Source organism: Austrofundulus limnaeus, unplaced genomic scaffold (genome assembly GCF_001266775.1).
Source record: "Austrofundulus limnaeus strain Quisiro unplaced genomic scaffold, Austrofundulus_limnaeus-1.0 Scaffold582, whole genome shotgun sequence".
Lineage (NCBI taxonomy): Eukaryota > Metazoa > Chordata > Actinopteri > Cyprinodontiformes > Rivulidae > Austrofundulus > Austrofundulus limnaeus.
In genome coordinates this window covers 106,505-113,701 of record NW_013952984.1, presented here as the reverse complement: position 1 = coordinate 113,701, position 7,197 = coordinate 106,505, and the positions used below count along the sequence as shown (strand labels likewise).

Below are 7,197 nucleotides of genomic sequence, written 5' to 3'. Positions count from 1 at the left end.
GTATTATGTTACTACTAACCAGGGATCTCTTTAATTAGTGTTGTACTACTTTAGCTTGTGTTCTACTACCATTAGTTGTAATTACTCAGTTATATTTATTCTCTGTGTTGTCACAGAACGACTCTACTTTAAATGAAATATTTGAAATGTATTTTTCATATATTATAAATGTGTGTACTGACCCTGTAGTGGTAGCACGTATTAATCTTGCTGTCGGTTCCTTTGTTCAGTAGAACCTTCACGCTGTCCTCGGCCTTCAGACTGACAGTCATGGTCACATGCTGGCTGGGCTGCGACAGGCTCACACAGAACAARCCCTTAGACCCAGCTTCAACAACCGCAGGAACGCTCACCAGATAATATCTGCAAACACACATATGATACCTCAGTGGTTCTGACAGGAACAYATCACTGACTGAACATTTTACAAACAGAAACTTACATCTGACAGTCTCCAGTAGTCTCCGTCCTCCCCACATACATCCCACACAGGACGGCCCACAGTGTCCACAGCTGAATCCAAAGCTGGCCCATGGCTGGTTCTGATGGTTCTGTAGAAATTGCTTGTATTAAATAGGCTGCACAGAGCAGAAACTCCACCCGGCCACACCCATACAGCTGTCACTGGGTCAGTCCATCTCTAATCAGCTCAMAAGTTACTCATCAGAAAACTGATTCATGAACTTAAACATTATGAATTAAACATCTCTACATTTTCACAGTTTGCTTCTGGTTTCTCTCAGCCACATCAAAAACCAGGCTTTTCTTTAAAATGAGCATCAATAAAGGACTCTGTAACTTTTACTGAGACACAGGGGATGTGTTGGTTTCGTCCTGGCTCTGGAACACAGGACCAGCTCTTTACCCTCACTATAGTCTTCAAGGGGTCCTGGGGGTTTCCCCATCCAGTCTACAAGTGTTTGGGGACTTGAAGGAATTCGAGCGTGTTCCTTGAGGTACACCGCTACAGGCCATCCAGTCAATACATCCAGTCACACAACCAGTTAGGGGTGTAACAGTACATCGATCTAAATCGATATATTGATTTGAATGGTTCATGATTCAGTAATATCAAGGCAAGATGAAAATATCTATCTATATCGTCATCATATTCTCGATGTGAATCAATATCAGATGCTCATCTAACACAGTCATTGTGTTAGATGTTCATATGATATCACATTACGTTGATCGCAGACGTGAATTGAACTAAATCGAAATCATATCGTAACAGATTTTGTGATATCAAGAAATTTCAAATCGTCATCCAAACATATCGATGTAATATCATATCGTGATAAAGATGTGATTTACACCCCTACAACCAGTGCAAGAGTTTTGTTTGCATTGAAGGCAATAAGTCGGACCCCTTCAAAGTGGGAGTTGGACTCTACCAGGGCCGCCCATGGTCACCGATTCTGTTCATAACTTACATGGACAGAATTTTTTGGTGCAGCCAGGGCATGGAGGGAGTATGGTTCGGTGACCTCAGGATTCCATCTCTGCTGTTTGCAGTTGATGTGGTTCTGTGGACATCATTGTGCCATGATCTACAGCTCTCATTGGTTCACAGCTGGGATGAGGATCAGCACCTCCAAATCTGACACCATTCTCCTCAGTCAGAAAATGGTTCAGTTTTAATCAAAAATGAATAGATTTTTCAAAAAAATTAGCTAGCAAGTTAAATATTTAGCTAGCTACCTAAATATTTAGGTTGTGAGTTAAATATTTAGCTAGCCACCTAAATATTTAAGTTAAATATTTAGGTCGCTATCTAAATATTTTTATTTCAAGCTAAATATTTAAGTTGCAACCTAAATATTTAGGTAGCTAGTTAAATATTTAAGTTAAATGTTTAGGTCGCTATCGACTGTGAATATTTAAGTTTCAAGCTAAATATTTAAGTTAAATATTTGTCACACATTAAATATTTAGCTTGTTAACTAAATATTTAATTTGTAAGTTAAATATTTAGTTTATAAACTATGACATTTATAAATGTATGAATCATATGGTGAAAAACTGACTTTGAAAAATAAATTGGTTCTTTTTTTCTCATAAAAGTCTAAATAAAGCTGAAATATTGGTGGTAATTTTTGACTGTGTAACTTTACAAACGGCACCACATAGAAACCAATAGTTTAAAAAGGCCAAAGTTATTACTACAGAAGAATTCTTGCATGTGGGATGTTTGTTTATAACCTAAATTGTTTGCAAAAAAACACTTTGTATGATTTTAAATTATAATCAGTTGTAATATTATCAGAGACGTGGATCTGAACCAGGGTCTGCCTCCTGAACCAGCCAACAGCCTCCAGTGATTAGAGCTTCTGTACAGAACAAACTGCAAAAACTACCAGCAATCTTATTCAGCCAACACATCCAGCTCCAGAATCTGGACTAAAGCAGGCAGAATGTGTTCATCTCAGCCAGAACAATAAAAACATCCGGTTTTTTATCTGAATAACTGATACCAAACAAGAACAGTGCTGGGTGGAGGCAGAGCCAATCAGCTGCTCCAGAGCAGCAAACATTAAAAAATACAAACTATAGTTATCAGAATAGAAAACAAACACGCTATCTGACAAGCCTGGTGTGCTGTGTGTGAATCGTGTGAAAATATACAATCAGCAGCTCTAACTTTTAATTCTATCAGATAAAATGAGTCAAAACTAGGCTTTTACCTGCATATCGCCTGCTACCTTTAAACCTTTCCGTGTAATCTCATGCAGTCTTGTAAAATATCATGTTCAGAGTATGATGAAAGAATCTCAACTATTATCGCACCAAATGCCTTATCATCTGTATAATTGACTGAGTTGTAGCCATTTATGTGTTGGCAAAGTTGGTTTATCTGATACAGCCCCCTTAAGTTAGGTTAATTCTAAAGGTTGATCAGCTGCATCAAGTAATTCACTTCTTTAAGCCACTTCAGTAGAAAACAGAACTTAATATTGGTTTCTTCAGCATCAGTGACTTTTTTAAAGAAGTAAATCTATAGAATAAGAAAAAGAAAAAAAGGAGAAATGTAATGGGAAAGATTGAAAAAGAGAATAGAGTATATGTGAGAAATACACCAAGAAAACACGGACACACACAAAGACAATACACTCGACATCTGTCTGCATACCTGCAAAGATGGAGAAGACAAAATTACAGCAACAAAATACACGTGTATTTAATAATAATAATAATAATAATAATAATAATAATAATGATAATTATAAACTTGCTGAAAATTATAGATGCATACACATACCCATGCACACACACACACACACACACACACACACACACACACACACACATATGACATACATATATATATATATATATACAGTATATGGCTGTGACTGTGTGATATTATAACCAGGGATGGAAATGAGCACCCGCCACTGGCCAAATGTGGGTAAAATTATGAAGTGGCGTGTAGATCTGAACAATGCACCTGCCACCGTGGCGAGTGTGTAATAAACTAAAAAAAGTGTTCAAATCACGCTACTGACCTTTTTCAAAAACTCAGTTTCATTTTTATTTTGCATTTCAGAGCCTGTAGGACGTTAAAAAGCATTAAATATCATCAAACAACAATCTTCCAACCTGCTCTGCAGCTAGAAATAAGTTCTCCCCTTCTTCTTTCCTGCTTTAGGAGCTGTCATCTGTGTGGTCCGCCTGCCCCACCCCCATCACCCCCCACCCCCAGTGTGCGCGAGTAGATTAAGAGGCTCATTATACAAGTAAACATCCAATTATCAGAAGGAGAAAATAAAAACACAAACTTTAAAGCTACAGTATGCAACTTTTTAAAAAATATACTTTTTTGCATATTTGTTAAAACTGTAACTATGTCTTAACAGATTGATATTAGAAAGGTAATCTCTGAAAAAACTAAATGCAGCCACAAAGGGACATGTGTCTTTTGTGCCGGTCCCAAGCCCAGATAAATGCAGAGGGTTATGTCAGGAAGGGCATCCGGTGTAAAACATTTTGCTAAATCTAACATGCGAGTCAAGAACATGATCTCAAGTATACTGGACCGGTCGAGGCCTGGGTTAACGACCGCCAGAGGTGCTGCTGACCAGCAGGGCACTGGTTGAAATTGGGCTACTGGTGGTCAGAAAAGAAGAAGAGGAGGAAGACATGTCCGTAGGAAGATAGAAAAGAGAAAAGGCAATAGTCTAGAACTGAGAGTAGGAACTTTGAATGTTGGTTCTATGACAGGGAAAGAAGCTAGAGAGTTGGCTGACATGATGCAGAGGAGGAAGGTGGACATATTGTGTGTTCAGGAGACCAGGTGGAAAGGAAGTAAGGCTAGAAGCATTGGAGCAGGGTTCAAGCTGTTCTACCATGGTGTGGATGAGAAGAGAAATGGTGTGGGGATCATTTTAAAGGAAGAGTTGGTCAGGAATGTTCTGGAGATGAAAAGAGTGTCTGGTAGGCTGATGAGTCTGAAGTTGGAAATTGAAAGTGTCTTGTTTGCTGTAAAGATGGACAGATTGACAGATGAGGTTAGACAGGAAGCCCCATGGACTATGATGTTTGCAGATGACATTTTGATCTGTGGGGAGAGCAGAGAACAGGTGGGGGAAAATCTTGAGAGATGGAGGTTTGTCCTGGAAAGGAAGGGAATGCATGTTAGCCGTAGCAAAACTGAATACATGTGTGTGAATGAGAGAGACCCAAATGGAGACATGAGGTTACAGGGAACAGAGATAAAGAAGGTGAAGGGTTTTAAGTACTTAGGGTCAACAGTCCAGAGCAATGGAGAGTGTGGTAAGGAAGTGAAGAAACGTGTCCAAGCAGGTTGGAATGAGCAGAGAAAAGTGTCAGGTGTGATAAAAGAGTATCAGCAAGAATGAAGGGGAAGGTGTACAAGACGGTGGTGAGACCAGCTATGCTGTTTGGTTTAGAGACAGTGGCAATGACAAAGAGACAGGAGGCAGAGATGGAGGTTGCAAAGATGAAGGTGTTGAGGTTCTCTTTGGGAGTGACAAGGATGGATAAGATCAGGAACGAATGCATCAGAAGAACAGCCCATGTCAGTTGTGTTGGAGATGAAATCAGAGAAGCCAGACTGAGCTGGTTTGGACATGTACAGAGGAGAGATAGTGAATATAGAGGTAGAAGGATGCTGAGGATGGAACTGCCAGGCAGGAGACCTAGAGGAAGACCAGAGAGGAGATTTATGGATGGAGTGAAAGAGGACATGAAGGTAGTTGGTGTGAGAGAAGAAGATGCAGAAGATAGGGTTACTTGGAAACAGATGAGTCGCTGTGGCGACCCCTTAAAGGGAAAAGTTGAAAGGAAAAGAAGAAGGATCTCTGAAAAACTAAAGTTCTCTGGCTTCTCTCAGTGGTACTATTCATTTGTTTTTCAAATTTTTTCTAAGTCCAGGTTTTTCCAGAAACTACATACAGCAGCTTTAAAGGGTAACTTACCCCAAAATTAACTTTTTTTAGCTGATAAACTGTCTAGAATGTGTCTAAAATGTTATATAGTACTGTTTCTGTGCTAATTTTGACGTTTTTGCTCGTATTTGTTCAAATCTGCAATATCTGGTCTAAAAATGTCTCTTTGCTGCATACTATGGGTAGAGCAGTGGTACTGCAGGCTAATTTACATATTGGTTAACGGCTCTCCACGGTGACGTGTCTTCTCCACGGTTTCGTCACAGCAGCTGTGTTCTGGTATAAAAGCCTCTCTAAGACACGCCCCTGCAGCAGTCAGAGGGTGGAACAGTTAGCAAGCTTAGCATGATCGTCTGTTACAGCTTCATATTAGCATGTTAGTGGCTAACATCACTTGAGCGCACGCGCGCACGCACGCACACACACACACACACACACACACACACACACAATGCCTCAGCAACACAAGGCTTCATGTATCACTGAATCAACCTTTGAACCAGCAGCTGGATCTGATAAGACTTTAGCTCCACTGAGCTCCACAGCCTGACTCTCCCTCAGCTTCCTTCAGTCTTGAACTGAATTGAATTGATTTTATTAAATGGAGATAAATTTACCACAGGTAATTTAGTTTTAAGGTAATTTAAAAATTGTTTGAAAATTTCTTCTTTATTATTAAGGGTACCGCTTCTTATGGATGTTCGACCCAGGACACCTGTTCTCCCAGTCTGTTGTGTTTTGTCCATCTCTTGAACGGGCTGTTTTGAACTATTTCCCTTCATAGGATCAATAAAGTATCATTCATTCATTAATTCATTCATTCATTCTCTGTGCAAAACTTAGATTAAATTGTTGTAAGCTTATTAATTCTCTAACATTTGTTGATGTGTATCTTCTCTCCACTGGGACCAAAGAGCGAGGTGAGCTGCTCGTCCATCAGGGGCAGAGAGAAGCTTCACTGATAAATTTCTTTGTAATAATAAACTTCAAGTAAAACTGACGATTTATGTGAAATTACTACAGAAAGTCATTAACAGCTGCAACTTATCAGTGTTCTCGTCCTCTTTAAAGTAGCTTAGTTTGTAATAAATTGTGGTAAATAGTACACTTCTACTGAAATAAAACTTTAACTGTAAAAAAACACAGTGAAACAGTTTTAGGAGGGTCAATCAAATCTCTTTATTGTAATCATTTGTCATGTGTCACATGAGCACATTTCACAGTTACACAGGTGTGACAAAATACTAACAAAATAAAAGTTATCAATATAACCCAACTACAACACGAGGACACTGTTCATAAACAGTGTTTGTAAAAGTTTACTTGAAACAGGAATCAGTGATGACTTCAGGATTGGCCGAGCTTCATTCTTCAAGCTGCAAAAGAAAATTATTTTAAAATAAAATAGGCTTTAATAAAACCTATCAGTGTGTTGAACTGTTCTGACGACACACAGGAGAAATCTGAATTCTAATAAATGTCTCCATCCTTACCTACCTACATTGTCTTATGGCTTATGAAAAGTAAGCTATTTAAATTTTGTGTAAAAAAATAAAAGGTTTATGCACATCACATAAAAATGCAGACCTGCAGAAACACGAATAAAAAAACTTCTGAACAGATTTTTTTAAAACTTTCACAAAGTTATTTTTGGAAAACTAATAAAACTTTGGTGTCAAAACAATTTCAGATGGCCACCACAGCTAATTAAGTGAAGTGTAGGAGTAATTCTTAAGTGTCAGTCTTACTTTAAGTGAAGTGTAGGAGTAATTCTTAAGTGTCAGTCTTA

The 7,197-nt window shown here is 38.6% G+C and overlaps 1 protein-coding gene across 1 annotated transcript in view; it reads right to left on the bottom strand.

Moving 5' to 3' along the window:
- Nucleotides 1-6,562: 6,562 nt before the first annotated feature.
- The window catches only part of LOC106530959 (alpha-2-macroglobulin), a 61,288-nt gene continuing 60,653 nt past the window's right edge, over nt 6,563-7,197 (bottom strand). The window contains exon 37 of the mRNA XM_014026695.1: nt 6,563-6,784. The gene's annotated coding sequence lies outside the window, so the exon portion shown is untranslated. The remainder of the gene's footprint in view (nt 6,785-7,197) is intronic.